A 10,687-nucleotide genomic window follows, 5' to 3' on the forward strand; every position below is an offset into this window, starting at 1 on the left:
CTCTCCTGGCTATGCATCCCCTGCCCTGAGGACAGCTGGGCGTTTGATAGCTCTGGGCTCACCTGGGCAGTTCATACAGCCGGGCTTTCCGGGAGCAACAGACCATGGGATCCTCCTCAGCGGCTGAGTGCAACTGACATGATCTTGTCAGTTTCATGCAGGGCCACTGAATAGCAGCCATGAAACTGAGCAGACTGACTAGTTCTGTTCCTAGCTGTGCCACTGACCTGCTCTGTGCCTTTGTGCAAGTCATTTCACTAGTTGTCCTCCGACTCCTGTTTGGTGCTTTTAGACTGAGAGCTCCTCAATGAAGGAACTGTCTTACTGTACGTCTGTGCAGGGCCTGGGGGGTGGGGGGTCTGTATTCTACCTGAAGCCTTTGTGCACTGTTGTAATAGAAACATCTGTACCGTAGTAGAGAGTCTGAGCTCAAAAACAACACGAGGTGGCATGCACACGTGAGAGAACAGGGCTCAGAAGAAAGATGAAGCTTTTACAGGGGGCTCCCTTACGTTGATAGAAATGTTGACACAGTAGTTGTCAACTGCAGACCTATAATTAATCTATAATTGAGGCTGGTAGTTTAGCTAGCTAATCAAATTGCTCACTCAATCCTGGCTATTTAATAAATTCCAATTGAAAGGGACATGCCATTCCCACGTTGTCTTATTTCATTGATGGTGACACTAATAAGGAATGGACGGGATCAAAATGAAGGGGTCTTTGTTCTCCATAGCAGCAGCACAATGTAATTCACAGCTGGCAGAGCACAGGGTAAGGGATATAATTTCAATGACAAGTATCTGAATTAGGCAACCTCTTGTATTAGTCCGAGTCTTCCCCAGGGCCAGCTCCAGGCACCAGCAAAGGAAGCAGGTGCTTGGGGTGGCCAATGGAAAGGGGCGGTACGTCCAGGTCTTTGGCGGCAATTCGGCGGCAGGTCCCTCAGTCCCTCTCGGAGGGAAGGACCTGCCGCCGAAGTGCCACTGATCGCAGCTTTATTTATTTATTTCCCCCCCCCTGCTTCGCTGCTTGGGGCAGCAAAAAAGCTGGAGTCAGCCCTGGTCTTCCCTGTGCATGTCTTTCTGTCTATCTACCTAGATTATTTATTAACCAAGTGTGGAATTCACCCCTCTGCACCATCATAGCTGGTCCAAAGGGACACAAGCACTTTTCAGTGAATATCTACCGTGCTGGCCCCAAACCCCATCTGCTTTATCCCGCTGTCTTTCCAGCCAAGCGTCCCTGCTGCAGGGCTGGGCCTGGGGAGGCACAGCCAGTGTGTTCATACACCAGGCCATTCTACAGCAGGGGTATAATGTAGGGCAGCCCTTCGAGCTGCTCTAACCAGTGCCCGGCTCTGAATCAGTCCCTGGCAGGTCCAGGCTCTGGGGCCTCAGCACTGTTACAGGGAAGGACTCTGCTTGACATGGCAGCATTTGACAGCTGGCTAGAAAACTCTGGCGCTTACCTAAATGCTCAGACTAAAAGGTTGGGGTTGTGTTTGTAATACACACTTTTCACACAATCCATAGACAATCCAGTGTGTAGAAACCAGAGCTTCTCAAGCTGGGGCTTCTGACCATCAGCTCTGTCTTTAAGGACCCATGTGAGTGCGATCTCGGGACTTTTCTCTGTTGTAATAGAGGGTGTCACAGTAGGAAAAAGGTTGAAACCTCACTGCTAGAATCCAGGGGGCTCCTGAGCTTTGGGTGAAATTAAGCAGGGATGGACAGAAGTGTAAAGCATTGTCCAATAAAAAGCAAGTACCATGCCACTGAAATACAGAGATGGGGGCATTTACCTCTGCCATTAACTGCTCGTACCTTTGGATTGATCTGGAACAGTTCAGTCAGGGTCAGTCTGCTGAGATGGCAAAATCAAAGGCTAACTGGGTAGCTGTGGAAAGGAGTGACCCTGTCACATGACAAGGTCATCAGAATAGACAAACCTACAGTAACATTTTTCTCTCGTGGCAGATTAAAGAAAGCATCAAGCAGAGTTTAAATCCTTCCCGCTGTCATTGTTTATACCAAGCATGCGCAGCATCAGTTTGATCTGCAGCCATCCCGCCAGACTCAGCCACTCGCCTGTCTCCCTGGATATGTGCCATTGTACAGAAGACGGATGCTTGGCATTTTATTCCCTATAGGACCTTCCCAGTTTGGAAGCCTGCTGACTTTTTTTTTCTGTAGGGTGACTTTTTCATGCTGTTTCCCTCTCTGCTAATTTACTTTCCAGACTGCAGCAAAATACTCCAATTTCATATGGGTTTCTGTCCTTTAAATGCAACACCATGGAATCAGAACTCCAAGATTACAGTGTATTAGCTGCAGGATAAGAAAGGTGTTGAAGAGACGTAGGGGAGTGGGCAAGCAAAGGAGCATTTGCCCTCCTAGGGGCTTAGGTGTCCTTTGTCTGTGGAAATGGAACAGAAACCATCAGCCATGCCTTCATTACAAGATATGGCTTTGAGTTTGCATCTGATTGCCAAAGACTGATACCTTACTGCAGGCACATCGTTTTTGCAAAACAGCATCTTCTATATGTGAGACCTTATCACAGAATCACAGCAACGCTGAGCTGGAAGGGACCTCAAGAAGTCCAGCTGAGGCAGGACAAAGTAAATCTAGACCATCCCTAACAGGTGTTTGTCCATCCTGTTCTTTAAAATCTCCACTGAAAGGGATTCTACAACCTCCCTTGGAAGCCTGTTCCAAATCTGAGCTATTTTTATAGCTAGAAAGTTTTTCCTAATATCTAACCCGAATCACAGAAGATTACGGTTGCCAGAGACCTCAGGAGGTCATCCGGTAAAATCCCTGTTCAAAGCAGGACCAATCCCCAACTAAATCATCCCAGCCAGGGCTTTGTCAAGACAGGCCTTAAAAACCTCTCAGGATGGAGATTCCACCACCTCCCTAGTGAAATAGTGACCCATTCCAGTGCTTCACCACCCTCCTAGTGAAATAGTGTTTCCTAATATCCAACCTAGACCTCCCCCACTGCAACTTGAGACGATTGCTCCTTGTTCTGTCATCTACCACCACTGAGAAAGCCGAGGTCCATCCTCTTTGGAACCCCCTTTCAGGTAGTTGAAGGCTGCTATCAAATCCCCCCTCACTCTTCTTTTCTGTAGACTAAATAAGACCAGTTCCCTCCGCCTCTCCTCATAAGTCATGCACCCCATCCCCCTAATCATTTTCTTTGCCCTCCGCTGGACTCTCTCCAATTTGTCCACATCCTTTCTGTAGTGGGGGGCCCAAAACTGGATGCAGTACTCCAGATGTGGCCTCACCAGTGTCGAATAGAGGGGAATCATCACTTCTCTCGATCTGCTGGCAGCGCTCCTACTAATGCAGCCCAATATGCTGTTAGCCTTCTTGGCAACAAGGGCACACTGCTGACTCATATCCAGGTTCTCATCCACTGTAATCCTCAGGTCCTTTTGTGCAGGACTGTCGCTTAGCCAGTCGGTTCCCAGCCTGTAGCGGTGCATGGGATTCTTCCGTCCTCAGTGCAGGACTCTGCACTTGTCCTTGTGGACATCAGGTTTCTTTTGGCCCAATCCTCCAATTTGTTTAGATCACTCTGGACCCTACCCTCCAGCGTATCTACCTCTCCCCGCAGCTTAGTGTCATCAGCGAACTTGCTGAGGGTGCAATTTATCCCATCATCCAGATCATTAAAGAAGATGTTGAACAAAACTGGCCCCAGGACCGACCCCTGGGGCACTCCGCTTGATACTAGCTGTCAACTAGACATCGAGCTGTTGATCACTACCCGTTGAGCCCGACGATCTAGCCAGCTTTCTATCCACCTTATAGTGCATTCATCCAATCCATACTTCTTAAACTTGCTGGCAAGAATACTGTTGGAGACCGTATCAAAGCTTTCCTAAAGTCAAGGTATATCACGTCCACCACTTTCCCCATATCCGCAGAGCCAGTTATCTCATCATAGAAGGCAATCAGGTTGGTCAGGCATGACTCGCAAAATTTCCCTTGCTACAGGTTAAACCCATTCCTTCTTGTCCTACCTTCAGTGGACATGGAGAATAACTAATCACTGTGCTCTCTGTAACAGCCCTTAATGGATTTGAAGTGTGTTATCAGGTCACACCTCAGTCTTCTTTTCTCAAGACTAAACGTGCTCATTTTTTTTAACCTGTCCTCATAGCTCAGGTTTTTCTAAACCTTTTCTCATTTTTGGTGGTTTCCTCCGGACTTATTCCAAGTTGTCCACATCTTTCCTGGAGTGTGGCACTAAGAATTGGATGCAACACTCCAGCTGAGGCCTCAGCAGTACTGAGTGGAGCAGGCCAATTATCTCCCATGTCTTATACTATGACACTCCTATTAATACTCTCCATAATGATATTAGCCTTTTTCACAATAGCATCGCTGTTGGCCAAAGTAACCAGTGATTTTGGCGGTGCAAACTGAGGCAGCTAAAGGGGCCTAATTTTCAGAAAGAGATGTGTACCCACCCTTGAAAATCAGCTCCTGATAAGGTGGTACGTTGGGCAAACAATTGTTAAAAAAAAAAAATCTCAAAACAGGTCCCAAGAAATGACAAGACTGGCTTCAAACTCATGAGATTATAGAAATAATGCATTCGGGGTCCTTGTCCTGTAGCATTTTAAGAAATCTTTTTGCAGATGGGAGCGGTTGAGAGCAATGAAAATACCGTATTTGGAATGAACACTTCCACTTGCCAGCTGTACACAGGTCACATCGCCAAGGAACTATTGCATTTGGGGGCCTTTGAAAGGACCAGACCCGTGGAAAAATATCATTCTCCGTGTTAATAGAGTATGTGGGCCCTTTAAGATAGGCTTTGGGGTTCAGTCTACATCAGAGGAATGCTGGGATTTGTACTTCCAAGGGCCGATGAGAGTTGCTAGCTCTGGAGAAATGCATGCTGGGAAGGCGTCAGGCTTTATATATGCAGCTCTCATTCCTTACTCCTGTGAGATGCTATGGATAGTCCTTGTTATTGCATGGTGTTCTGCAGAACCAGACAGCAGAAGGCACTTGGGAGAGGAAGTGCTTCTTTGGAGGAACTTGGGAAGGGAAAGATATGACAGAGGTGGCCTCAGGCAAGGCAACATAGCAGGCCTGATGTTCAGACTGGGCATTTGCTTCCTGTAGTGGGTGAGTGGAAATTTCCCTGAGCCCCACTGCATCAAGGGTAGAAATCTGCACAGCCCTCTGCTGTAGAGCCTGTGTACCACACACTGGGAAAGAAAATCTGGGCTGTTGGTTTGGACTCCTATTCCCTGAGGAGAAGTGGGTTTTTAATCTGCCTGGAGTGCTAAACCTAAAGCAACGACAAAGGCATCTGGGTGAAGAGAGAACTGAGGACAGCTGTCTTGGAGCACAAGGTAGGAGACTGCAGCGTGTGTGAGGGCTTGGGTGGAAGCCTTGCTCTTTTGGCTCAAATTGCCTAGAACAGTGACAAAATCCCTCACCAGGTCTAAGGAAACACGTTCGCCCCAGGTGGAAGTGGGAGACAATCTCACTTAGAGCACATCTTGCTCCTCTAGAAAACCGAGGAGGAAAGTCCAGGGGCAATGACAATGTGTCCCTCGTTATTCAAACTCCATTTTCCTGTCAGTGTGACATTCTGCAATGGGTTACCTTGGAAACCACTGAGAGCCCAGGGTGTGGCTGGGGCTGAGAGCAGTGGCCATCACCACCATCGCCTAGAGGGCCAAGGGTGTTTCGTCTGAATATTCAAGAAGAATCCCTAAACCTGGATAATTCCCTTTCATGCCTGACTAAGCAAACCCTGCCCTAGTCCCTGATCCTGCAATGACCTCCATGCTGGTGGATCCATGTGCCTGCTCTCAGTGGGCTGTGTGTGTCTATATGCGCAGCGCTCATTGCACGACTGGGGCTCTAGGGTTGTACAGTACCTAGCACAATGGGCCCCAACCTGATTGTGGACTTTTGGTGCTACTGTAATATAAAGCTTCAATAATACTAGGTAGCATGACATGCTTGTGTTCTGACAGTAGATTCCCACTAACTGTTGACTTGCTTGATGCTACCCTCGGTGTGTGCTGTGCCATGTACTGTGTTTCTGGTAGCAGCGAGGGAAGCATATTTGCTAGATATGTTGTTCAGCACTAAAGCAACTAAGCCCTGGTCTACACCGCGGGGATCGATCTGAGTTACGCAACTTCAGCTACGTGAATAATGTAGCTGAAGTTGACGTACTTAGATCGACTTACGTGGTGTCCTCACTGCGGTGAGTCGACTGCTTCCGCTGCCCCGTCGACTCTGCCTGCGCCTCTGGTGGCGGTGGAGTACAGGAGTCGATGGGAGAGCGCTCGGGGGTTGATTTATCACGTCTAGACTAGACACAATAAATCAATTCCCACTGGATCGATTGCTGCCCGCCGATCCGGCGGGTAGTGTAGACACACTATAAGAAATAGCTCAAAGTTCCTTGAGACTAGTTTCGAACCAACTTGATTTCAACGTAGAAGGAACTTTCTTGAGTGAAAAGCAACAGAGGGTCCTGTGGCACCTTTGAGACTAACAGAAGTATAGGGAGCATAAGCTTTCGTGGGTAAGAACCTCACTTCTTCAGATTTGAAGAAGTGAGGTTCTTACCCACGAAAGCTTATGCTCCCTATACTTCTGTTAGTCTCAAAGGTGCCACAGGACCCTCTGTTGCTTTTTACAGATTCAGACTAACACGGCTACCCCTCTGATATTTTCTTGAGTGAGTTCGCTGCACAGAGCTGAAGGCTTGTTAGAACGGAAGGCTTTTAGTCACTCGAAGGGAATACAGTGAGTTCAGGAATAGCCTTTTCTGCCATCAGCTTAATCTCGGGTGAGTAACGAAACAGAGAGAACTTTGCTGGTGGATGGGCCTGCATTGCAAAACCTCAGTCTGATCAGCTGATTCACATTTGACGTTAGCCCTTTCCCCAGTTCCAATGTAACATAAGGCATAGGATATAAAAGCATATCGCAGACAGAATTCATCATAATTACACCGTTCTTCTGAGAATGGCATGAAACCTCTGGTGGCAGTATAGGGTTGGTCAAAAACTGATACGGGGACTAATGCTAGTTCAGAAAGCGCTATCTAGTTTCCTTTTCCACTTCTGTTCTGGCTCGTGATCGAGGGGCCAGTAGGTGGCAGGCTTGAATAACGGCAAGTCCTGAGGCTGTGAGGGGTTTCTTGTAAAATACCAGGGGAGCTGGATGAAGGATGATCATTTTTTAGCCAATGACCTGTTTGGATCTCCTAATTGTATCCTCTGAACAATGGCAGGTCCAGTGGCATCTTACTGCACTTCTGCTAAGCACTGTGCTCTCCATTAGAGGGGTTCATTTACTCCAGAATCAAACCCTACATTACGGCTTCTTTCTGCCCTCTCTACTATCTAGGCATTGGGCCTTCCCAAGGCCTGGTCCACGCTACAGTGTTAGGTCGATGTAAGGCAGCTCACGTTGACCTAACTACGTAAACGTCCACACCACAACGGTGCTCCTGCCAGTGTACGTCACCCGCTACCCCAACCTAACAACTCCACCTCTGCTTAGGTTGATGTAGTTAGGGTGAGACAGTGTCTGTGTAGAGGCTGCGTTACTTACATTGCCTGTTGGCTGTCAGCCCTGCACTGAGCAGTATGTTATTTGCTGTCTATTGATGTCTAATGTGATACCTTCTAGATCCAGGTCATGACATTAGTGAGTTGGGGTAAACTGACCTGGTCAGGCTGGCTGAAACTTGCTACCAGATACCAGTGGGCCCCTGGCCCTCTTGCATTGGGATGCTGTTAGGGTCATACCTCTATTTACCTCTCATTGGACTTGCAAGGAAATCCCAATTCCCAGATCTTTCTTTTCCATGGCAAGTTCCTTTCACAGAGAGAGGCCTGTAAGGGGGAGAGCACATGGCCATCATATTTAGTGCATTGTTCACTGGACCCGACTGAGATATCGATGGATCTTTTCATCCATTTTTAAAAATCTCTTACGAACATCTCTCCAACTGTTTTCACAAGCTTGGTGCTGAAGGGGCTCAGATACAGGGCTAGCAAAGCTGCAACCAGGGTATTTCTCCTTAAAGAGGATCAGCACACCTCTTGGCTGAGAGATGGTGTGGCCCAGTGGGTAGAGTTTTGAGAGACCTGTGTTCTGTACCCAACTCTACCATTGACCTCAAACAACAGATTCCTGTCTCCCCTCCCACCCTCTGTCTATCACAGGGGTGGGTAAACTTTTTGGCCTGAGGGCCGAATCAAGTTTCGGAAATTATATGGAGGGCAGGTTAGGGGAGGGGGTTGTGCCCCCCCCCCTTCGGGATTCCTGCCCCATCCAACCCCGCCTGTTCCCTGACGGCCCCCACGGGACCCCTGCCCCATCCACACACCCCCGCTCCCTGTCCCCTGACCATCCCCAGACCCTGACTGCCCCCCGCCGCCCCATCCAACCCTCCTTCCTGACTGCCCCCCCCCCGGGACCCCTGCCGCCATTCAACTCCCTATTTCCCTGCCCCGCCACCTATCCACACCCCCGCCCCCTGACCACCACCCTGAACTCCCCTGCCCTCTATCCAACCCCCCCACTCCCTGCCCTCTTACCGTGCTGCCTGGAGCACCAGTGGCTGGCGGCACTACAGCCGTGCCGCCCGGCTGAAGCCGGGCCACACTGCCGCCACCGCAGTCACCACGCAGCTCAGAGCACTGGGTCAGGCCGGGCTCTGCAGCTGCACTGCCCCAGGAGCTCACAGCCCCGCCGCCCAGAGCATTGCGCCGGCGGTGGAGCGAGCGAGCTGAGGCTGTGTGGGAGAGGGGACAGTGGGGGAGGGGCTGGGGGCTAGCCTCCTGGGCCAGGAGCTCAGGGGCCGGGCAGGACAGTCCCACAGGCCGGATGTGGCCCGCGTGCCATAGTTTGCCCATCCCTGGTCTATCAGATCGGTTTTGGACTGGAGGTTCTTTGAGTCAGGGATTTTCTTGCTATGTCCATACAGCTCCTGGCTCAATGGGGTGTGATCTCAGCTAGCACATGATCACCTCAGATCTATCCGGAGCTGAGCTGACAAACTCATCCTCTGCGTTTTGGGCAGGCCTGATTTCCGTCTGAGCGGACTGATTTTATTACTGTTTTTTTTATCCCACATTGTCTGACTAGTTTTTGGCCCAAATTCCAGCGTAGTCTCTGCTTGAACTGTGTTCACTGCACACATTCCTCCTTGCTGTGTTGTGGTATTGTACCTGCCCCTGCTGCCAGGGGTTGCTGTGAGTCCTGTAGTATAGTTCCCTCTAGTGGGATACCCACTGTACCAGGAGCCTGGGAGGCTAGTGTTGAAAGTGTTACGGGAGCTACCTCTGTGGCCTACACAGCTGCAGGTTTTGGGTTTGCATGATTGCTTTACTAGGCCGGCCAGAAACTAAAAGGAGCAACTCCCCTTACCTCCAACACAAATAAAGAAGAGTACCTAGACCAGCCCTTAGGAGCAGCTGGTACAGGGTATACACCTTGTAGGGCTTCTTGGGCTGCCTGTATCTTACCACTGATACCTTGTGAAAAATGTCTGCTTCCCTGCCTGGCTCTTAGTCTTAGTCCTTAGTCCTAGTTCTCAGGCTGCCTGCTGCCCACCCAGCCTTCCCTCTGCTCTCACTGCACCCAGCCCTCTCTGATCTCCAGAGTGATCCTTCCTTTGCCTGCACACTAGACATCCTGGAGCCCTGTACTGGCTGGCTGATACGGGGCTTTCCACTGGCTCGATCTTGTCCCTCTAGCTCTGCTGGGGTGAGAGGTGAGCTGCGCCGAAATGAGCTCACAGGGTCATCCCAGCTTTCTCTCCATTTCCTGACTTACAGGAGTGTAACAGTCTCTTGTAATATTATAAGCTGGGGTGAATATATTTTTTTTAAGATCTGGATATAAAAACTGCATTCAACTGCAGCGCCTCTACTACAGCGCCTAGACAGTCCTTTGTCATTGGGCCCTGATCCTGAAAGGTGTACATGTGCAGTCCTCATTGGCCAGGGTGCAACTGGCTCTCTAGAACAGCCCTCAATGTCTGACTTCTATGTGTCACAGGCCCTATACTGTATGGCTAATGGTGATTCTTCTTGAACTCCGATGGTGGAGACTTGGAGTTTCAGACCAGGAAGATTTAGGTTCTCTCTCTGCTACTACTGTGGCGTTCTGGACAGCAACAGGCTACAGCAAACAAATTGTAGAAAGGGAGTCTCTAGAAAAATGAAGTGCATAGATAAAAAAGGCCCTAACTTTAAAAGTAAAGGAAGCAAAATCCTGGGAGATGGTACGGATGCTACTTAAGAATCAGTAATTGTCTCAGAAGATGCTTGCTGAGGCACAAAAAGGGAACCATTGAGGCATGAAGTAAACCATCTGGCTAAATAGCAGGTTTGAGAGGCTATTCGTGATACATAGAAATCATCCAGGCTTGGAAATCTGACCTTAGAGAAGCCAATAAACAGGAGCATAAATCACAGCTGGCAGTATGTAAGAGGGAAATTAGAAGGGCCAAAATGGAATTCAGAGAGCAAATAATGAAAGGTGTAAAAAAACCCAGCCCACCAAGAGATAATGTGAATATATGAAAAGCAGGACATCTGTGAAAGAACTGGTAGGTCTACGGGATCCCCCAGGGTTCAAGGGAGAGCCAGCTCAGTGTCTCATGCCATGAA

This window comes from Trachemys scripta, chromosome 11 (genome assembly GCF_013100865.1).
Source record: "Trachemys scripta elegans isolate TJP31775 chromosome 11, CAS_Tse_1.0, whole genome shotgun sequence".
In the NCBI taxonomy this organism is placed as follows: Eukaryota; Metazoa; Chordata; order Testudines; family Emydidae; genus Trachemys; species Trachemys scripta.